The 23,964-nt window shown below is 39.6% G+C and overlaps 1 long non-coding RNA gene across 4 annotated transcripts in view; it reads right to left on the bottom strand.

The window, feature by feature from the left end:
* Positions 1–457: 457 nt before the first annotated feature.
* Positions 458–23,964, bottom strand: part of LOC114013972 (uncharacterized) — a 37,695-nt gene continuing 14,188 nt past the window's right edge. Inside the window, exons 3-6 of one of the 4 annotated variants that reach the window (XR_003557276.2) lie at positions 16,910–16,971; positions 12,385–12,588; positions 7,344–7,442; positions 458–915 (exon numbers count right to left, since the gene is read on the bottom strand). This is a non-coding gene — a long non-coding RNA (uncharacterized LOC114013972). Of the gene's footprint in view, positions 916–5,599; positions 5,701–7,343; positions 7,443–12,384; positions 12,589–16,909; positions 16,972–23,964 lie in introns of all 4 variants that reach the window. The other 3 variants (XR_003557275.2, XR_003557277.2, XR_003557274.2) reach the window with 3 other exon arrangements.

Raw genomic sequence — 23,964 nt, 5'->3', positions numbered from 1 at the left:
GAGGTGGTCTGACTGATCCTCTAGATTGCTCTTGCAACTCTCTTTGTGGGAGGAATGGTTAATATTCATTAAACCACTCTTCGCTGCTACTGAGCAAGCTGTTTTTGTATGTTCCAGTAGAGCTCCTTAGCCCCTGGATCCCTCTCCTGTTTTTCAGTAGCCTGCTATTGAAGGCCCTTATAGGATGCTCTACAATTTACCTTTGTCTTATTCCTCATGCTCTCTCATTTAACACTGAGCCGCCTCTTCACGCAGTGCATGGAGAAGCCGCCTCCTGCCCTGGGTAGCAGAGCTGTGTGTGCCCTGGCATCCATGACCAGGACAACTTTCTTCCTGCCTCCAGATGGACTTCCAGGTACACCATTGCTTTATTAGCCGGTTGGATGCAATAAGCACATAGCCATCCAAATCTGCTTGCATACAGGTAATAATACGCTAAAGAAATTAAAGATTTTGTCATAAAAGTTTTATTAGTGTCTCGGAAATTGTGTTGCCATATTCCATGGGTAGCTTCTGCTTTCAAGGCCTAATAATTTTCATTTTAAACATGAAACACAAAATAAATCTAGAATTAAAGTCTCTGTAGGAAGCATGATGTGCTTTTTTTTTTTTTTCCTTTATGGTGCCAGACTGCATCTGAACAGAGGATGGTCACTGTTTCTTTGTCATGGCACGTGGCTCTACTTGAAGACTGCCTGCACAGAGAACATGCTGTTGTAAGTAGCAGAGTAGCCAAAAATACTGCAACTCAAATTTGCAAATAGACCACATTTGATGTTCAGGCTAGGTGGAAAGATGAGGTATAACATGCAATGTGGCAAATATGTACAGATGCATATTGCAAAGGTAAATGTGGTGGGATTGTTTTCTTCTGTGTCAGGAGGACAGTTCTTTACCCAAAGCATTCCAGAATATCTGCAAAAAAGCATCCTGTCAACATGAAAATGAAACTGTTTTGACAACTTAACATGGGCTCTAAAAAGAAACACTGTGATTGTTTAATCAATTAGTAAAGCACTTTACTGCTTTATAAATAAAAGGTAATAAAGGCCGTGCAGTGCATAGCATTGCCTTAACTCCTAATGGCAAGGAGATTACGGTCTAAACAGGCTGGATAAATGTGCAGGGAAGGCTGAAGAGAGAACCTGCTTGGCCACAAAAACCCATCGAGAAGGGAATCAGTGGCAAGCTAACACTTTAACCAAAAAATAGGCATAGAAAAGGAAGAAATCTATTCAAGGAGAGTATCCACACATCCCTCAAATGTCTAGCAACCAATATTGTTATGGCTTTTGCTGTTTAGGATTCAGTTATAACTTTGATATTTAGGAAGGTTACAATTCTATTAACAAATTAATGGGCCAGTTATTCTATTTTTATGGATGCATTGGATGGCTCAATTTAATAGTAAATGACAAGCAATTCCCAGCAGAATTCACTGTCATTTTTGTTATTCAATAAAATATTTCTGAAGAAGAAATCCCTTTTTTACAGTAATTTCATTTTAGTCTTTCACTTTCAGGAATTTAATTTATTCCTTTGAAAAAATTATTAAAACCTATATAAACTGGCAGCGGTACTATTCTGTTAATTTCAGGGGGGAAAAGACCAAAAGGTACATTTTAATGTGTTTCTTGATCCAGGGATTTTTTTTCTCCTTTTCGGCCAAGAGGAACATTTTTGCCTAAATGTGGGCAAATCCAGAGTTTCTCAAGCTCATGTACTTCTGGGATACAGGACTTGTCACAAGCTAAGGCAGACTTTTTTTCAAGAACATGTTGGTAAAAGCATTGGCAGAGTATGATACAGAAGGCTTAATGAATTCCTTGCTAGCCCTCTGTTAGAAAAACCTCCTCTCCTTACTGATACGTTTTAACATGTGGAGATTAAACATATCTAAAATGCAGAAAATGCAGCAAATACTTGTTAGCTTCTGTGAGTAGACATATATTCAGCAACAAAAACTTTCATTCTAATGTTTTATAGCCAGACAAGTCTCTTCAGAGCTTCTCAGCTACGCATCCTGTTGATTAAACTCTGAGTTAATTACATGCAAGAGTACTGGGGCAGAGTGTTGTCCTTGAAAACCTCACGAGGCTGGCAAGAAAAGATGTGCAGGTGATTGTCTGATACCTGGAGAACTTATCTGGCTTCTGTCTCAACTGAAACCTGTGCCTGTGCCAAGCACTCTGAGGATTCTGTTTTCAAGCATTACACTGATATTAACATGGCTTAATATTCATCAGAGGACTTATTTTTATAACTCTTTCCATGAACTCCATGAAACCACAAATAAAGTTCAGTGGTGAAATTGTAAAACAGGGTTTGCAAGATAAATAATATTTCCACTCTTCCTTCCTGGCCCCGTGTTTCTCTGGTGGTTGTGTATGGCAAGTGCTTCTGTTAGGGATGAATGGTCCAGCACGGCAGAGATGGGAGGAGGAGGTAAGAAGTATCACTTGGAGAAAAAAGACACCTGGTTTTATTTTCTTTTTTAGCAACATGCTGTTGAACAACAAAAAAGCAAAACCAGAGAAGAAAACAGCTGGCACAGTAAGATCTCTGCTGTTTTTTCTGAACTGCAAACAGGCGTAAAGATCCGTAAGCCACTAAGTTTTCTATTCATATTATTTTTAGACCACAGTGTGACAAGACTGTGCTTGGATGTAACGGACACTGAGGTACCAGGGAAAAAGGCATTTTATGCCCTGAGTACCCTCTTATGAAAGCAATGGGTGTAAACTAGCTGAGGTTGGTTTAGACAGAGGCAATGTCCCAGGCAGCATCGCTATTTGAATGCAAAGAAGTAAATCAAGAGGGGATAGAAAAAGGAGGGAAGTCAAGTAGATGAATAAAAAAATACACATGGAAATGGAGGAAGACTAATAAGAATCTAAAAATGGCAGTAAAAAAATCAGCAGGGCAAGGTATAGAGGGAAGGAGAAAACGTACTAATTTTAAAAAGGGCAGAGGAAAAGAGTTTTGTTTTTTTTTTAAATTAAAAGTTTGTTACAAAAATATATTTACGTGTAGTTGAAATTAAATTATTTTCAGTGTTGTGTGTGCATAGATTTGTGGATGCTTGCCTGTACCTTAGACTGTCTAAATTTGATTTCTCTAGAGTTCTTGCATGAGATGGTTGTGTGCAATATTTTATTATATTTTAAGTGTATTTGAAAGAAAAATATTGCTTTTCCAGCGTGAAGTGCATAGAAGGGGGCTTTGGTTGCAATCCATGTAATTACAGGATGGAAAATTCCTCTTGGCAGTGGCGCTGCCATTCTTCAGTTCCTATCATTTAAATTTCAGGTGGTCTTGGAAATTGTTGCTAGTTTCATACTCACTTAAGAAAGTAAGAGCCCCAAACATAGTCTTTAGTCACCTTTATTCATCCTTGAATTCTGTTCAAAATTTGCTTCACAGCACAGTTTTTTTAGACCACTCAATACACGTTCATGTATATGAACCTCTCCTCCTACCTGCTGTTTCTCGCTGTGCCGGGGTGGCCTTAGTGAATTTATCTCTGGGTAAAATGGACAAGGCTTGTCTTCATTCTGTTCTTATTTTGGGGGAGCTCACTGAGCTGGGGGAAAAAATGGTTGCAGGTGAAAAAAGAGGTAGAGAAAAAATTATGAAGTGCTATCCATGTCCCTGAACCAATTTAATTGTGATCCGGGTGATCTGATGACTGTCTCTGCTGAGCTGAGTCATTTGCTGACATTGACTCTTGCTGCAGCAACTCTCAGTAATTTGAAATGTGAAAAAATACAAGTCAGTATTTATATAAAATTGAGATTTTTACACTTTTGACCCTCTTTCACTTTTTTAAAAAAACACACTGCATTGAAACACATCTTGTTAAAATACTAATTTTGAATCAGTTTTTGTCTGTAGCCTTTGTTTCGCTCCAAATCCAAAGTGTCTTTTGTTGTGCTCATGCATAGGGCAGTGTTTTCAAATAACTCGAGGTCTGCCACACTCATTGGTAAAGCATGAACAGAGAAGACTGATGCTGTTTAGCACTTTATATAGATAAAAATTTGTTATGATCAACCGAAAATAAGCTTCAATTGAGTATCATTATGGCCAGTACAATGTGGCAATTACTGTCACACAGAAGAAACATTTGTTCACTAATTCACTTTTTGGGGTATTTTTCCTTTTGATATACTTAAAAATGAGAATGCAAAGGTATTTCTGACAAAAAAGTACTGAATTTTCCACTCTATGTGCAAATAATAAGAACAAGTTGCTGACAGATTGAAATAATTTCTGTGAGGTCGCTCATTTTGATAGCCACAGGTATCAAAATTGGTTTAGTACGAATTTCTTCTAAGCTCTTAACTGGAAAACTGCATTTATCTTTTTTTTTTTTTTTCTTTTCCTTTTCATCTTTAGTGGTACAAATAGCAATGAACTCTGCTTTTTTTTTCATTTCAATAATCTGGAAGACAGAGATTGCTGAAATGATAACAAGGATCTCTTTTGCTTGCAAGATTCTGTATCTTCACGTTGAATGATAAAATGCAATGTTTAATCTTTAGCCCAGGTGAAAAGTTCTGCTATTTCATTAAAAAGGCAGGATTAGTCATATTCTCAAAATAAATAAATGCTGTTTTAGCAGCAACAAAAAGGCTAGCATCATAGATTAAGACAATCATAATGTAATATTTCACAAATAATCCCAGACTCCATATGTTTTGTTCCACTTTCTTATTTAAAGGCAGTGATTTAAATAAGATTTTGATGTTAACCATGTGCCATACAGTGCATATATGCATCAGTGGTTACGAGTCTTAAGGCTGTTATTTTAATCCAGCAACAGATTATTAGAAATTCGTAATGAAAATAAAATCCATTTTATCCTTGCAATTCTTTCCTAAAATCATAATGAAGATCTGCCCTGCAATACTAGACACAGCCTTCTCAAATTCAGTATCACCAAAGGTAGAAAACCCAGAACTTCTTGCCCATCTCCCTGCCATAATATAATTTACAACAAGAAAGCACATACAAATGAAGAACTTTTCTCAAAAGAAATTAAGAGAAGCAGCCCAAAGGGGAACATCCTTGTAGGATACTGTTTAAAGCTACCAGAGACATCTTCTGTTGTGGAACTTCTCTCCAAATGAGAAAACAGAAAACCCTGGCAAGGCAATGCAAAACTGTTATGAAACTGTCCAAAAATGTTTTTGAGCCTTGACTTGCTAAAAGCATTAGCACAAGTAATAACAGCATTTAAAATGCATAAGTAAAAAACCTGACCCTGTAGTTCTGATAGAGTGTAAAAGAAGCATTCAAGAAATACAAGATTTTAGCAAAAAACCCACTTGACCCTAAATTAATTATTTCTATTGTTTTTTACCGGGAAAGAGCAAAAAAAGTTGAGTTTTTTTCATCATGGAGCCCTTCTGTATGGAGACCAAACTAAGGACCTCTGAGTTAGCTGTCATTAAAAAGGTTTAGGACAAATTGATATACGTATAGTAGCAAACCAACAGAAATAAATTGTGTTCATCTAAGAACTCTAGCAGAAATCAAACCTAAAGTGCTGAACTACTCCCTGTAATGGATAACTCTGACTTACATCAGCCCATACCTGAGGAGCAGAAAGTGATAGTTGTGAAGCCAGGCTTTTTAAAGAACCTGTAGGGTGTGAGACTGAAGTTCATTAGTGAGTCTGGGGAGCAAGCAAATTATCTGAAATTATAAAAAAGACCAGAATTAGTACGCTACAGTGTTTTAATGTGTTGTAATGGCAAAGAATTGGCACAACTTGGATATTTAATGTGTCTCACCAAAGGTAGCGAAAATTACCTGATATGGGATGTGGAATAAGTTTATTCCTGAATCAGCAATAGGTTAAAAAAAAAAAAAAAGGTGTGTGTGTGGGGGTGGGGTGGGGAGGGGAAGGAATAGGATAGATAATCTTTTTCCACAGGATTCAGCAGAGGAATGAATGGAGCTGTCTGCTATTCAACATATTCTTAACTGATCTAGAAAAGGGAATGAATGAAGAGTTTTTAGCTGATATGAAATTACTCAAGATGGCCAAAGCTTAATGTAAAGAGTTGTGGAAGGATTTTACTGTGTTGAATGATTGCGTGAGAAAAGGCCAAATTAATGCAAAGTAATCCTCCTGAGGATAAAACAGTTTTAATAATGAAGCTCTCAGTGGTGGGCTCTAAATTAGCATAGAAGATCTTGAAGCTCTTCTGATTAATTCCTTAAAAACATCAGCCCAATTCTCAGCAGCCATCAGAAGACAAACAGAGTATTAGGAAATATTGGGAAAAGAATAATAAAAAAAAAGAAACAGAAAGCTTGATTATGCACATATTGATGAGATAGGCACATAATGAATGATTTGTGGAAGTTTGTGGAAGGATATAGAACCTAGAAAGGGCAAGGAGAACAGCAGAGGGGAAGATCAGAGGTATGGAACAGCTTCTGTGTAAGAGATATAACTGTACCTGTACTCTTCAGCTTGGCAAAGAGACAACGAAAGGCGGGTGTGATAGAGGAATATAGAATTATGAATGACATGAAGAAACTGAATAGGGAATGATTACTCACTGCAGGGTACCCAGGGAAACTATTAGGCAGCAGGTTTAAAACAAACAAAAGAAAGCCCTTTCCTGCATAACAATATTACATTTTAAGATTCATTTTCATGGGATGCCAAAATTACAAAAAAGTTCAAAAAGTGATTAAGCAATTTATAAAGGAAAGACCATGAAGAGCTATTAAACATGAGATGGATGATTTTAAACAGGAGTACCTAGCAGCTACTCTCTTTCTTATGTTCTTTTTTCTAAACATCAGCTGCTGGCCACTGGCTGAGAAAAATCTTTTAGTTTGATCTAGCATGTCTGTTTTTATGGAAAACAGCACAGAAAATACGGCTTATTCAATACTAAATATGTAAGCTCTGATTCTGCTATCCTTTCTACTGGCCTATTTTCAGTATAAAAGCTAACCAGGTTTCATAAGGGTTGCATGATCAAATGTCATATAACTGAGCACTTCAGAATTGTTAATCTTTCAATAATAATCCAATGAAAAACTTCCGTCAAACTATTATTTTTAGACATTTATCATATATCTAATAGCATACAAATATTTACGATATAGCTAAGAATAAGGAATAAAATAGAATATACAGCTTGAGACTCAAAGCAGTAAGTATAGTGTGGGTTAAGGACAAATGAGAGATATGTGTCTCCCCAGTCTAGCAAGGGATGCTAATTCTGTTTTGCTACAGTCTTGCTTTAGTGAAGCAAAAATAAGGAAGGAAGGAATGGTTCAGTATTTTCAACATCTTTGTGTTTATAAAATAGTACCAGTAGAACAGTAGTCCAGGTGTTCATCATCCTTTATTGCAGTATGAATGCCGAGACTTCCATTCATTTCAAGGGCTGCCCCTACTAAATATGTGGTTTCTGTGGGAACAGAAAACAGCTTGGTCAGAGAATGTGGGTGTCTTCATGGGCCTGCAAAGCTGATATGACAATGATGCTTTCTGTCTCAAGGCTCAACGTGAACAAAAATGCAACTCTGGTATCGGCACGTGGAAGGTCTGCAAAATGTTAGCAGGGTTTTCCTCCCCCCTTTTCTGAGGAGAGAAAATGAGATTCTCCTGGCTGCAAAGCTGAGCAAGTTATAGTTTAAATTTGCTCTGCTAAGTGAAAGCATTGTGCAAAAAAAGCCCTAAATATTTGAGGCAGAATCAAACCCTCAGAGTTTGTGAAATGTGAGTAATGACAGAAAATGGAAAGGCTGGCTGTTAATGTTGCCATCAGCAACTGAAACGCTGAGATGAACTGTCAAGAATCAAGTGTTCTCCTATTTATTTAAAATTTATAGACAGGTACTATTGTATTACCTGGAATATTCACTTCTCAAAGCCGAAGAATGAAAAAACCTGTTTGAACGGGCACCCTGCTACTCAGGTGGCTTCCTAATGGGGCTGGGACTTGTGCTGCCGTTTGTTTCCAGCACAAGAGCTCTGGCCGTGCTACACCGGGCACTAGCCCCGTGAGAGGATGCGTGTGCCACACTGGGCTCGGAGAGGTGCCCAGCTGGGCTCCAGCTGTAGGGCTAGCATGGCTGGTGCAGCAGGTTGGGCCAGCTGGAGATACCGTGTGGAGGTGCATTTATTCAGTGTTGGACATACTGCACAATGCAATGGGCTGAACGGTCCTGTTGAGTGCAGTGTAAGAAGAAGCACTGTCTTGGGCACCGTATCGACATCCCGACCTTCGGGACTCGGACACTCTCTAAGAAGCCTTTCACTTTGTCCCTGAGCAGGGCTTGGGTGTCGTTGCATGTGCTTCAGCATCCACGTGTAGGTGCTTTGAGGAATTTGTGTAAAAAATTGAGATGCAAATTGAATGCAGGTATCCATGAGGATTAGATTTCCAAACTACCGTCTTGAACTTTTGCATTTAAGTTCTCATCTGCTCTGGTATGCTTGATGCATCGTGGTCACTGCCAATTGCTTTCTGATTACATTTGATGTATGTTTGCAGCTGGTGGAACCAAGTAGCTATTTGCAGAAACGTTCTGAACTCACTTCTTGAACTCCTGGAATGACAGTTCGATGAAACCAGAATAGAAATGGGATTTGCATTTATGCCGAAGTAGGAACACTCAAAATGGAAAATTCCTAGCGTGTGGTCTGGATCAGCCAGTATCAATGTCGATTCGCTTTCTATGAGCTATGGAGAGACAGTGTTGGGTGAAAAAAGCAGGATGCAGCTCCTGCTGTTATTCTGCAGTTTTGAATAGAACATCCGAGACTCCATAGGCTTTGTTTCTTCATGCTGTTAAAACGCAGGTAGTAAACCTTGGCCATATTTGTAAATGATTTTGTATTTAATGTTGATGATATAATTTGGAAATTATTTTAACAAAGAAAATGAATATGAATATGAACATGATGTTCAGGACAAAAAGTTTCCTCGAAAAATTTTGAGCATGGTGTAAAAGAAACCTATAATCTTGGTGATCATTATCTCTAAAATTTTGCTTTGGACACCAGAACTGAAGCTGGTATTTGGCTTGTACACAGTCATACAAACGCTGGCCCACTGATATGAAACTGATATAAATAAGGTATGAATAATGGTTCCTCTCCTCCTAAGATATATAATACTGATAAAATTGTTGTCAATTCTTTTAACAATATGCAGATTATAATCCCTGAAAATATCTGATCACTTTCTCTTAACCATACAGTTTCTGCTGTCAAAGTTAAGATTGTCAAACAGGCAGAGTTGATAGACTTTTCTTTGGTAGTATCCATCCAAAACTAATGCTTTGGACAACACATTTGTTCCTTGTGTTTATCTGTAAAACTTAGTTCAGCAATTTAGTATATAATACAGAATCTAGTGCTGTTGTACTGCTTGCATGCAGTTATACTAGTGATAACTAATAACTGGGTGGAGGATGGGGGGAGCAGGCATATTTCTGTTCATTTTCTAGAATAAAAATGATGGAGATAAAGTGCAAAATATTCTTCATGTTAAGGCTAATTATTGCATTTTTTTGTCCCAAAGTTTTTCATGTATGGACCACATTTTAAGATGCATTATCCTCTGTAAATTGCATGACATTTCTATGGGGAGGTAGAGCAATAAGGGTGTTGGAGAATGTGACAGGGCATGGTGCATATTTTTTTTTTTATATCCCCCAGTGCTAGCTGGCAAGGTCACTCTCTGAATGGCTTGTCTGCTTATAACCTTTTGTGTTGTACAAATTAGAGCTTTTCTGATGCAGTTCTCAGAAATTATTAAAAACTTAAATTAAATATTCTAAATTTGAACACAGATTTTGTAGCTTTCCTTTTGCATTAGCATTTTGGGTAGTCCCCAGATTTGTTTCTTGATTTGAAAACGTGCTTTCTGCTATATCCTCTGTCTGGTCGCATGTGGTAGTATTATGTTTTCCTGAAGCTGTTGTTGTTTGTGATGAACAGGAACTACTGGAATAATCTGTAACGACACTAATTCACATTCACTTGTAGTGCTGCTGCCTAGATACATAGTAATTGTTCCAGGAGCCTCCATTCTGATAAGGACAAATATTCATGATGAAGACATCACTGATTTTTAACTCATTTGTTCTTTAAGCTCAGAACACTGTTTGTTCCTAATGAAGAGAAGCAAAAGGGTAGGTGTATGATAGAGGTTTTGAGGGTGTGTATATATATGACTTTGGTAATCCTAATGTACTCTGACATGTTGGGTGAATACATATGATGTGTATTGTTTATAGATTTAGTCTTGTTATGTCGCAATGTATTTAAAGTATGAATGTCTTGGATATTTCAATGTTAATGTCTTCCCTATTTTGCAGCCCTCTCCGTCCATCACTAGTATTAAGGCACTGTTGTATAAGAAGGAGGAATTTTCCCTGAAGATGAAATGAGGAGCATTCCTCAATCAGCTCTTGGTTTTGTGTGGTAGTAGTGCACGATGTTAGGATGCACAGAACTACACCAGGCTGGGCACCTGTAGGCTGTCATTAAGTTTAAAATTACTTAGTTGCAATCCACTCTGCTGTGTTTTCAGCCTTTAAAAACCCAAAGATAACTTTTTTATTTATTCCAGAATGGTTTAGTGTATGGCATTGAAATAGTTTTAATTAAAAAAAAAATATATATAGAAGAAACTAATCATTTAGGGTGTTTTGCTTGCTTGCACGGTATGGGCACGCTAACTATGCAGCTGTCAATTGCAAATGCAGTTGTCTGTAGCCAAGTGTTTTTGCAATAGTTTTTGAGATCAGATTCAGAAACATTATTCTTGAGTGTTCACTTGAAGTCGGGATATCTGATAGAAGACAGCGGTAGAAAGAGATACAGGTAGAAAAAAGCTTGTAGAAAAAGCCATTGAGACAATATCAGCAACTTTGAAGTGACCATTTTTAACCACGAAGGTGAGGTGGTGGAATCAATACTGCCTGGCATTTAAAAATCAAAATAGCTTACCTTGCTTAAAGTCTCTGAATGCATAAAATAATCGACCCCATTTGTGTCATAACATTCTGTTGGGCTCTGACTTAATGCGGAGTTTTCTTCAGCTGCGGAGCTGCAGGCTTTGCTTTCAGAGCACTCCCCTCTGAGTTTTATCTCCAGCACTGCTGCTCAGCTCTGAGTGGCCATGGTGTTCATGAGACTGACAACCAGCAAATCTCAGAAAGTGAGAGGACTGCCTTGGTGTATTCATAATACCATATTTTGTTTATTTTACTGTATTGGAGTTTGATAAGCTGGGTATTTGTTTGGCTTTTGCTCTTCACGAGCAATTTGACATATGTTTTATCTCGTTTAACTTCCCAGCTTCAATCTTCTTGCTTTAGCTGGCAACTGTTAATTTGAACCAAACTGAGAAAATGCTGGAGAGCTTCTTTTGTAATGGCAGTTTGCTAATCTGACTTCTTTGTCCATAGAGAAGCCAGGGAATTGGCTCTCAGAATAGCTTCTCTTTGTTCTATCTATAGTACCCTTAAAGGCCTTTTAAAAATGGTGATTGGGAATTATCATATATAAAGTACAGAGAATCTATATGGGAGAAGGGAATGTAAGAGAAAATAAATTTGCATTCCAGAAAAATTGTATTCCAGAACAGAGTGGGAAACCAAGAAAAACTGGTTTTCTTTTCATCTTCTAAGACAGAATTTTATGATCTTTTACATGGCTTTGCTCCTAGGGAAATGAATACTTGAGGTTTGGATGAAGATCAATTAAAATCAAACTAAATATATATTTATTTACAGAGTATATCGATTTTAGAGGGCTTATTGATACCTGTTAGAATTTAATATAACATGTTCATTTAAGGATTACTGGTGTATGCTTTACTGGCTACCACTTCTCCATTTTAGTATTTAAATTATTTAATAAGAGGGGAACTTGGTAAACAATAAATAAGCAGTTTACCTGTTCTTCCATCAGCAATTGTGGACTGACTGCTTGTTTTTCTAACTTATACGGACTGTTACTGTTTACTGGCATTCTTCTGTTAGAAACTCATTTATAAAATACACTTCTCTACAGTTTAGGGCTTTACAGTGGTATCTCTTGGCAAAGAACACTTCTATGAGTTGTGTATCTAAGAAAACAAACACAGCTTTTCCAACTTAAAAACTAGTTATTTATTTCCACCTTACCCATATTGACTCCATTCCTTTCAGTAACTAGCATCAATAAGTTTTGCCTTTTAAAGTGCTGATGTTTCCTTGCAGTATCCTTTATTAAAGCATATTAACAAAATGCTGAGAAGCAACTGCTTTTGGATTTCCCAGAAGGTCCAGAGCCCATGTGCAGACAGACATCGTCTCGTTTGGGGAGAACAGCTGATGGAGTTATCAACTTACACAAAGATTGTAGATGGAGTAACTGCAGAATCTTTCCAAATGGGTAAGTTGTGCTTTCCCAAGTTATTCTCAGATTTGACTTGGTTCTGTGCTGACTTTACTCAACTTTTTCTGGAGACCGTGCGTGAGAACTAAGCAGCAGCCCACTTCAGGAGATCTACAATGCAGGCAATATTCTCACCAAGATAATTACCAGATAATACCCTGTTAAAAGTTTCAAGCATAAAGAACATAAAGATAGAAAAAAAGAGGCCATACTGCCAGTGAGGGAAAATAACCATGTTATGTGTTGTGCAAGGCAACAGCAGGTCCCTGACATGTACCAGCAGAGGCAGCTGTGGCCGTGCAGCCAAGCAGTCCCCACCCTGACTGCTCCCTGAATCCCCACACTGACAACTCCAGCGATTTCCACACAGTGGACCCACCCCCAATTCTTTGCACATTTGGCTTCCACATCCATTTGCCACAGGACTTGGCCTATTTCTGGCTGCACAAAGCTGACAAAATGTGTCGTGACTTTTTCTTTCTTCTCCTCTTTGCCCTTCCCTCTGTTCTCCGAGGCTAGTGAGCCTTCTGTCCTACTTTGTGCCCTACCTGATGACCACATGAGTGCTCTCCTCCAACATTGTCCATAACTTCACACTTTCCTCACAATAAACAGCACGTTTTATATCCCTGTTCTAAAATTATGAGACCTTTCTGCCCACCTACTTCTTCCTTCCTGTTCATCTCACAGATGTCTGATCTCAGAGATGCTCTGTTACCAAACTCTGCTTCAGTTTCTGTCTTCCAATTCTACCCTTGATTCTCTTCATCTGGTTTTAGGATCTACATTTGACTGATATTTCTTTCTGTCACTACAGCTTCTTTTTAGACAAATTTAGTAAACAAGTATTCTAACCATATCCTTTGGACTTGTTGTCCAAGTGTGACTGTGACATGTTTATTTCCTCTCAACCCTTCATTTGCTCAGATCCTGTCCTCTTCTGACTCTCCTACTCCTGACTGCTCCAGGAAGGATTTCCTTGGAGAAGCTGTCTGATTCACCTTTCTTACAAGTTTTGTAGTGGTTCTGTATGGACTGTGTCTATTTTCCTTAACTGTATCTCTGGATATCTGCCTGTGAAAACATGAATTTGACAACCTTTTCTAGGCTGTTGCCTCACAAACCTGTTTCTCTACTCCAGTGTTGGCTTATTTTGTCCAAATTAAAATCTTAAACCAACTTCCTTGTATGTCCTCAAAGAGGCCTGTGAAGTCAAGTTCAGTTTGGAGACAGCTACCAACCTTTGACTCTAATTGCATCTACAGTTTCATTTTCCTGAGTCTGAACACTGCTAGGCTTGTCAGCAAGGCACGTAGCGTGGGTTTGCTCAGTAGGTTATTTCTCTCATTCAGACTGTCTTGATGATTCCTGCTGCAATATTCCAAATGTTTCCTGTCTTTCTGTCCCTGTAGCAGAAGTTGGCACTATCTTGTACCTCAGTTACTATGACGTACTTTTTATCTTCTGTTGTAATTCTGTTCCTCTGTCAATTTTTCTTATTGCTGCAAAGATCGTCCTTGCATTTAATTCCGTTGCTTTGCAAAATCCACTCCCCTCCGCTTGCCTCACTACAGCTGAGTTGTTGATTCATTCTCAAGGCTTTTTGCAACCTCTTGCACCATACTTAGTACCTTATCTTCAAGACCGAGGGTGACCGCCAACCCCCAGTTAGCCCACAAGCCCAGCCTTCTCCATCTACCTGTTGAAGTTCCATGCAGATACATTTGGTTTTTTCCCCATAGTATTCTATACCTCCCCCTAAGCTGGGCAAGGGGAATGGCCCTATGAGCAGCCCCAAACTATTTTATTATCTTCCAAATCCCTGCTTAATATTCTTCTTAACTATGACTAATACATGAGACAGCATGAGAACAGTCTCCCAAGATCAAGCTGAGCCATGCTGCTTGCTTTATTTCCCCCAATGATCTCTCTGCATTAATTTCCTCGGTACTTGCAACATAAGTCATCTGGGGCAGACACAAGTACCATAAACAACTTCAAAGTGATAGAGTTGATAGGTCATGATTTTGGAAGGCTGGCTGGCACCTCTAGGAGATTTTGGAGTGGTGGCCGATGGTGTGTGAATGCTGCAGAACATGTGCTTCCAGCTGAAGACTGAGAAGGTGTTATAGGATTTGCTTTCCATTTCCTTACTTTGGTGAAAGGTTGATTTTATTTTATAGAAAACTGTATTGTTTATCAATTAAGATGTTTGTATATTAATGGTATCTATGGATAGCACAGGATGATAAATATTGAAGTGGGATGTGGAAGTGATTCATGTTTCATGAACTCTGGTCCTGACCTTCTTACAATTACCAGAACAAATTACATTAATTACACTAAATTATATGACAGGTGGAGGAACTTGTCATTAGTATCCATTACATACAGCAATATAGAAAGAAATTCTCTGATTTTCTGTAGTAATTGACTGTGAACATGACCAGTTTTACGTAACAGCAGTGCATACTCAGGAGGTGATGTTAGTTCTGCTTTTGCAGTTTTCATGTAAAAACAGCTTACTTATTGCAGAATAAAAAGATTGTTCCTGAGTGATGAAGTCAATGAAGCCTGGATTCCTATAGGTTAGGCCCCCCAGGGACCACTATTGCAGCGGCATTTATGCCTCCCTCCATGTCCTCTGTAGCATCCTTGACTGGCCAAAGGCAAGCAATGATGCGGGTGCCTGGGGTGAGGTACACTGACCTCCTGCCACTGCCTGTGTCTCAGCTGCAGAGGCTGTCTGTCCGTCCCTCAAGCAGCCAGGAGTTCCTGTCCTTTCCTCCCCATTGCTAACTGCAGGTCTTCAGGAAACCTGTAGGAGTGCAGCCATCTATAGGACTTGTAGTACCTTTTAAATTTGGGTTAATAATGGTTCTGTGTGTGACGTTAGATGAGAGATGGATACTGTGGTAACATAAACCTTTTTTTTCCTAGGCAAAGAAAAAGGCAAAAATATATTATTTTTTTTTTAATATGAAGATCAGCATCTGAAAATACAAACCTGAGAGCCGCCTAATGGGGTCAGGCAGTGTGACCCATGTGTCAGGCTGCTGTAGCACGACATTATGCTCCACCAGGAGCCCCACCAGCCCCTACCACAGTGTGGGCATCACAATTGCTTTTCCTTTCTAGACACAGTGCAATGTTTCTGAAGTGAAAGACCATAATGAAAAAGGGACATATTCTGATATGTATAAGTTTTCTTAATGCCTGCTATAGCTGAATTGTTTACTAGACAGATTGGAAATTCACATTTTACCAAAAATAAATTTTCCTTCAGTTTTTTCTATGGGAGAAAGAAGCTGAAAGGCACAGATAAGGTTTTGTTTCTCCTTCACTTTGTTTTCCAAAGCCTTTCGCTTTGTTCTTCCCTGTAGAGCTTGTAGTGCATGCTTTGCTTTTTGCTTTTTGCTTTTTTTCCTTGTTCTGTTATATATCCTTAAAAATGTTTTGTCCCTGATGTTGGATTCTGTTAAAAGAAGTAATTTTGGTTTAAATCTTTTAAGGTATTATTAAAAAAAAATATAGAAAAATATAGGAAAAAGAACTGAACAACTTCCTTTTAATAGATTAAAAAAAAATATCTCTGATTGTGAAGGGTTTAGAGAATATGACTCTAATAATATATTCTAGAGACTGGTTTATTCCATGGTCTGTTATCTATATTATTCCATTTGTTTTGTAGACTGTTTTTAATCAGCAGAAAGGTTCAAGCAGCGTAGAAAAAGTGGAGACATCTTCCTTTTCTGGATGTCTGAGCAGAGCATACTTTGACCTTGGATACAATTTATACATTAAAACATTTATACATTATACATTTTAGTAGGGCCTGTAGCAACAGGACAAGAGGTAATGGTCTTAAACTAAAAGAGGGTAGATTTACTTTAGATGTTATGAAGAAATTCTTTACTGTGAGGGTGGTGAGACACTGGCACAGGTTGCCCAGAGAAGCTGTGGGTTCCCCATCCCTGACAGTGTCCAAGGCCAGGCTGGATGGGGCTGTGAGCAACCTGCTCTTGTGGAAGGTGTCCCTGCCCATGGCAGGGGGTTGGAACTGAATGATCTTTATAGTCCCTTCAAACTCCAACCATTCTATGGATCCATGATTAACTTTTAAAATACTGGCACAGCTTTTCTTTAAAATGCATAGCAAGATTTTTCATTGAGCACTTGAGCTGAGGGGCACCAGATCTCTAAATATCTCCAAGGGCTGGGGCCTGGGACCCTGCTAAAGTAACTGACCCTTGGTACACTGCTGTGCTGAGATCCAGTCCCATGAACAGCTTCATGAAGGACCATGCGCAAAAATAACATGTACAGGTATTTGCTTGCACATACGTACATTTTTCATGCTGTAGGCATAATAAGAACAAATCAAACTGCTTCTACAAAATCCAGTTTGTTTCCTAGGTAGGCGAATGTACAATTTGGTATACGTAAAAAACCCAGCTATTAATAACAAATTGTTCTTACCTTAAAAAATGCAATGAGTCTCCTATTTGAGTGATGAAGCAGTCATCATTTCCACGTAAGGTCTGTGGTTTCAAGAATGTAATAAAACCCCATCAGCTAAGTTAGGAGCATGAGAAATCAATAAATATGTCTCAGATCTTTACAAAAAAGACAACAGAACCTGTCAGAGGAGAGGAAAGGTGTGAACGAAGGCTTAAAAAAAGAGAAAAAGCTAAAGTAGTCCTTTAAAATATGGTAAATGCACCACAGTACCTGATGCAGCAGCATTGGAGGCAGTGATGTGGTTAGCACGGGTGTCTGTGACCTTCCGGCCCACCTGGGACAGCTCGTGGTGGCCTCTGGCTTCAGTCCAGGACCAGCCATCAACCAGCGATCCCACAGAAGGGACATTGTAACAATTCTGTGATCATTATCTAGAGGGTGCCTTTAAACAATTCAAAGTTACTGTATGACCAAATAACTTTTCCTCCTGCTGTTCAAAATACTTTAGATTGATACTTTGTGGAATAAATAATGTATTTCTGCTATAGGCGCACTTTGTCACCAAGATGAAGAATGCTAAGAGAGCCCTGAGGCTGGGGACAGTTTTATTGTGTATAATGAGATTTCTGCAATAGCTAAATGTTGTAGAGATCACAGGGGTGGAAATCCTGGAGAAAAGAATAAGGTTTGTGCTTTGCCTTGCACAGACTGAAGCATGTATTTGCTGGATCTGTGCAGAAAAAGCTTTTCTTTTTGAGCTGCCTGACACAATAGAAGAACTTGCCTTACACATGAAATCAGAATTTAGAAAGCTTTTTGTATTATAACAAATACACAACCTATTAAACTACAGTGTTGTAATCCAGGCCTTCAGCAGCTTAGTCTGAAATGTCATCTGCACATGCCAGCCCAAGATGCAGAAAGAGTGGAATATACGGTGCACAGGATTTAACCCTTTCACAGTAAATTAAATAGGGCTTCTGACACCTTTTGAAACTGTGTTTATGAAATTTTGTGATTCTTAGCTTGCTATATAAATGTTAAGCCCTGATGCCCCTTTCCTGGGAAATGATGACACTAAAAGAAAATTTACTTGTTTGGTATGTTATTACCATTTTTCTTCAAGCCAGCATTGAGCTTTAGTACTTAGTACCATTTAACACTGTATAATCATTGAAATCCACTTTAATGACTTTTGTAATATAAATGTTTTAAGTATAATAACAATTATTTTAACAAGTGTTTCCTGATTCCAGGCATGTGTGAAGAAGATGGGGTATGTAATATGTCTGACCAGATAACTGCTTTTACAAATTATATTCATTCTTCTTTATTTAGCTGCAAAATTAAGAGAGTTCAGTCTAGTTCAAGGAAAGCATTGTGGTAAACAGACAGCTTAAATGTGAGCAGTGTAAAGAGCAGCAGCTTGCAGAAATATTGCTATAGATACTAAGACCGTATCCTGCCTCGCTATGGACCACACATAATTGAATCATGTTCAATAGAAGGCCATTACAAAACAGAGCTGATTTGCAATGCTAATGTGGTGAAGACAGCTGTCACTGGGAATTAAATATGATCATTCAAAGCCTGAATAAATGAGGTGCCCATTATCTTCTGGCTCTGCTGCAGCCTGCTTAAAGAACACAAATAAATGATACTGTCTCAATAACCAGCTCAGTTTTGTCTTCTAGCCATAGAAATATGAAGAAGACAGAGGGAAGAGGGAGGGCACACAACAACATCAACAACAAAAAGCAGAGTCAATTTACAAAGACATGCAGAGAACCAGTGCCCTAGGACTCCATTTTCAACAGAACAGTATTTGTGGAAAAATGGAGAAAAAGCTCCTTAACCAAGCTAACATGTTTTAGTGTGGAGCAGGCATACTTATTTATAAAGAAACGGCGAAAAAAAGAAGGTGTCTAAAAATCCCAGCCAGCGGTTTTCCAAAGAAATCAGTCAGAGAATCCAAAATGCCAGGTGAACTGGCACAGAGTCTGCAAAGAGTGATGAAGGATAGGTTAAGGCAAATTTCTTTTCCTTCTGCTACTCAGTGCCGTGTATGTTGTAAAGTACTTTGATTTTAATGTGAACCATAATCTATACACAAGGAAGATGCTGATAAAGGTGGAATAAATATGCATTTGTCTGAAGAGGAAATTTTTGGGAAGTTTGTGTCGTTTCACAGACCACATGGAAACCAACAGTAGTAAGCAGAGGGAAAAAGAAAAGTTAATATAAAAATGAAGGGTATTTCTACTTCAGGTAAGGCTGTCGCAGACAAGTTACTAGTCCCTCATGTAGCTAATTTGGTCCTAAGTGGAATCCTCCCAGTTTAAGCTGCAGCTGGGCAGTGCAGGGAAGAGGCTGAACCCAAGGGAGAGCTGCGCGGTGCCGGGGACCTGCATTCCGGAGGTGGACATCCTTGGCTGGCAGGCTCCGTGTCCCAGCCGAGCGGCACCGGGATGCTGGCAGCGGGGAGCGCTGACAGCTGCGGTGACAAGCACTGTCTTAGTTGGTATGTAATTACCAACTCATGCCTATGGAAAATACTGTGTGGAATCTGGACTTTAAAGAAGAGAGAAGACAGAAGTAACTTGCAGAAATCGTATTGATAGCATGTATGCACGTGTATGAGTGCTTCTTTAGACCTGTGATATCCCCAGAGGATAACCCTATATGAAGGACTATAGAGATGCTTTTCTTCCATCAAAGTATTTGCCCACCCACTGCCTCTTCACAAGGTTTTACATTTTGCACTAGGAAAATCAGCTGGCAGAGCCTGGAGATGGTCAATATTGGCTGGGCAAAGCGGGAGGAAAGGAGCTGAAGGCCCCTATGAGAGCTATGACCCAGGCCCCTATCTTTTGTAACCCCAGGTCCCAGGGCAAGTGACCGGTCAGAGCCCCGTGGCAGCCCTGTGTAAGTATGTGACAGGCAACAAGTTTCACAGTGGAGCTGGCTGTGCCCATGAGGAAATCAGCTAGTCTAGACCAGTGAGCTAACCGCAAAGAAAATTGAGGTATGAGCAAGAGATTAACACACACACTGCACAAGAGCAGGCAAAAAAAAAAAAAGGCTTAGAAGATATATGACTGTGAAAAATTGCATCTGACAAAATATTAAATACCAGCAAGTGTAAGGTCATACATATGGCACAGGAAAGCAAATCAATAGGATGGATAGAAATTGGGGATTAGCTCTTTAGAAGTTAGCAATTTTAGGAATAGGTGGAGTTTTAGTGATAGCAAAAATAAATGTGAAGTTGCAGATGGAAGCGCAGGCTGGTTTTGATGGAATTATTGTCAGTTGGTGCACAAATGAAAAGCAACAGCATTTTCAAGACACCTGGCGTTAATGCACCTGCACTTGAAACGCTGTTTACTTATGTCCTCACATGTACTGACATGCTTATGAAGATGAAAAGAAGGACAATTTAATACAGGGGAAAAACATAATACAGAGCACATGCAGAATGACCAACAGCACCCGTTTCTCTCTTCTTTAGAATTCAGAGGATTTGGGGACACATGTAAGTCAAGCTATACCTGAAGAAATGGAAGTATTTATATTCTGAAAGAAATCATGGATGTAAGAGACACCAGAGTAATGCAGGTGTGAGGGTTTCAAGGCCAGAATTCTTTGCTAGCTAAACATTTTGTAGGTAAACTTCTCTTGTGAAATAAAATAGAGCAACTCCAAAGAAATACAGATTTGAAGTTACTATTTTAAGTTCCTTCATCTATTGCTTACTTGATAACTATGCAGTTTGCAAACCCCTTAGCTGTGAGCCACTAAATAGAAGGCCTATTGTGTCCTACTGTTGAGAATACCTTTAATGGATTCCCTGTTTTCACAGTTTCACTTGGATTTTAGTATTTTTCCTGTTTTAAAACCCAGGGAGGGAAAACCTTATATTCACTGTTTTGAAACTCTGTGGGCGCACTATAGCACCTGTACATTTAATATCAAAGTCTAATTATGTTTAGCCGAGGGGGTTCTTCTTCCCTGCCCTATTCCTTCCAGTGTCTACTGCATGCCCTGTAGATTTATGCATTTTACCACTTCAAGAATTTCAAAATACATTTTAATTGCTAGGTAGCTTTGTCTGGAAGGCTCTGGTTGGTGCAGGTTAGTTCAGTGTTTGTAAGGGGACTGGCAATGCCCCGGGCGATACATAGCCAGAGAAGGAAGCAGGGCACAGGAAAATGGTCGCACACTGCATGATGCTGCAGCTCCGTGCCTGTGGGTACAACACCTCTCACAAACAATGGGAACATGCATGGCAAGGCCTTCCAAACCCCCTCCTCTGGCTCTCATCCTTTTTTTGATGAGACTTGCTACAGATTTCTTCTCAGATGTCTTCATTCCTCCCATCTTGCAGCCCCCCCGGCCACGGCATTATCTTTTCCTTCTTCTCCTTTTTGTTAGATGTTTTTACTACCAGACAGATTGTTACGTCCATGTGATCAGCACTTTTATCGCCAATATTATTGCATTTTTTTAATGCAGGGGCTACTGTGTTTACTTCACAGAAGGAAACACAAGTCTCATTTGACAGCCTTCTCAGGAAAGCCTTTCATGCATCACTGGATGAGAATGGACAATCCTACTGCTTTGCAAAGGAAAACCGGGATAATTCAACATTTCTCCATTTTTAATAAAGCACTCAGTGTTTTCATGCATTGTAATTGTAACGTTTAAAACTGTGGACATGGCAAATAGGAGCAATTCGTATCTTTACCAAATGGAAGTATGGCTCATCAACAAGGTACCCTGCTAGCAGTGTGAAAGCAAACTGCAGTGTTACTTAATAAATTACTGTTCTGTTAATAAATGAATGTCCTATGACCTGCCTAGCGGATGAGGAAAAGGCTGTCTATCTGGACTTCAGTAAAGCCTTTTTGACATCATTTCCCACAGCATCCTCCTGGAGAAACTGGCTGCTCATGGCTTGGACAAGCATGCTCTACACTGGGTACAAAGTTGGCTGGCTGGCCAGGCCCAGCACGTGGTGATGGATTCAGTTACACCCAGCTGCTGGCCAGCCACAAGTGGTGTTCCCCAGGGCTCAGTACTGGAGCCAGTTCTGTTTAATGTTTTTCCTGGTGATCTGGATGAGGGGATCGAGTCCACCCTCAGTAAGTTTGTAGATGACACCAAGTTGGGCAGTGAGTGTTGATTTTGAGGGTCAGAAGGCACTCCAGAGGGATCTGGACAGTCTGGACAGATGGGCTGAGGCCAATTGGATGAGGTTCAACAGGGAGAAGTGCTGGGACCTGCACCTGTGTCACAACAACCCCTCACAATGCCACAGGCTTTGGGAAGAGTGGCTGGAAAGCTGCCTGGTGGGAAAGGACCTGGGGGTGCTGGTCAACAGCCAGTTGAATATGAGTTGACAATGTGCCCAGGTGGCCAAGAAGACCAACAGCATCCTGGCTTGTATCCAAACCAGCATGGCCAGCAGGGCAAGAGCAGTGATTGTCCCCCTGTGTTCCACGCTGGAGAGGCCGCACCTCGAATCCTGTGTTCAGTGCTGGGCCCCTCACTGCAAGACAGACATGGAGGTGCTGGAGTGTGTTCCAAGAAGAGCAACAAAGCTAGTGAAGAGTCTGCAGAACAAGCCCTTTGAGGAGAGGCTGGGAAAACTGGGGTTGTGTAGCCTGGAGAAAAGGAAGCTTGGGGAGACTTTATCACTCTCTACAACTACCTGAAAGGAGGTTGTAGCAAGGTGGGTGTTGGTCTCTTCTCTGAAATAACAAGCAATAGGACAAGAGGAAATAGCCTCAAGTTGTGCCGAGGAGGTTTACATTGGATATTAGGAAACATTTCTTCACCAGAAGGGTTATTAAGCATTGGAATAGTCTGCTCAGGGAGGTGGTTGAGTCACCATCCCTGGAGGTACTTAAAAGACATGTAGATGTGGCACTGAGGGACATGGTTTAGTGGTGGACTTGGCAGTGCGGGGTTAATGGCTGGACTCAATGTTCTCAAGGGTCTTTTCCAACCTAAATGATTCCAAATACCCTCTTGTGGTTAATTTGTCAATTTAGGGTGATGCTGTCTCAGCATAGAGAGAAATAAGGAATCACAAAGCACTTTTTTAGAGAAAGTAAACTTAAATTGGCTCTGCCAGGTATGAGGACTCAAGCATATAAGGTGCTCGGAATGAAATGGAGCAATCGTCATTGTAATTGTAAGATATATATTTGATTTGTACCAGGGGAGCTACAAGAAAAATAAAACTATGCATAATGCATGCGAAAAATACAAAACCAGGAAGCTACATGTACATGTCCTACAGCAGGTGAGGACCTACCCATCTGCCTCCTTTTTGACACTAACAGAGCTAGTGAAGCCTCATTTCTCAGATTTTTGGCCTTATGCTTGAACTGCAATATACCCAGCTCTCCCCATTCCCCTTGTACTTCCCTACCATGCTGGAAAAAAAGGGACAAAGCGTGTATCTACACAGTATGTACCATTTGACTTAAAATCAAAGCACTTGCAACTAAAGACCAGGGGAAAGGGGAGAGGAATGGAGCAATGGGTGGTGCTAGCGTCAGTAGCTGGAGCATGTTTTGCATATTTCAGTTCTAAGCTAAGGTGAACCCTCTCACGTTCTTGCTGCTAGTCCTCTTTATTTCATATTCCTCTTGAATCTTGGTGAAATCCATGGAAAAATTCCTGTTCATTTCCAAGTGTTGACTGCATTTATTTTCCTGTGTTGTGGTATTTAAGTACCAGAGTCCAAATTTTCTAAAATATACTCTTCTTCATGATGACTGGGTCTTGTTTCATTTCCTATTTTATCTAGGTATCCAGAACACTTAAGAGAGAAGAGTGCAGATAATGATGGCATTGCTTCCAGATAGGAACGGGGTAAAACTCCATTTAGATTAATCTTCTTAACACAGTTAGGGAACACAGCTTGAGTCTAAGATAGAAACATGGTGGGTTTTGATGGTTTATTTTTTCAGACTTGCATAATTCTCAGATTAAATCAGCATTTACCACAGTAAATAGTAAGTCATTGATGGAGGCTCATTGCAGTATCTCATAAACAATGA

This window comes from Falco peregrinus, chromosome 1 (genome assembly GCF_023634155.1).
Source record: "Falco peregrinus isolate bFalPer1 chromosome 1, bFalPer1.pri, whole genome shotgun sequence".
NCBI lineage: Eukaryota > Metazoa > Chordata > Aves > Falconiformes > Falconidae > Falco > Falco peregrinus.
This window is presented reverse-complemented; position numbering and strand designations above follow the sequence as displayed.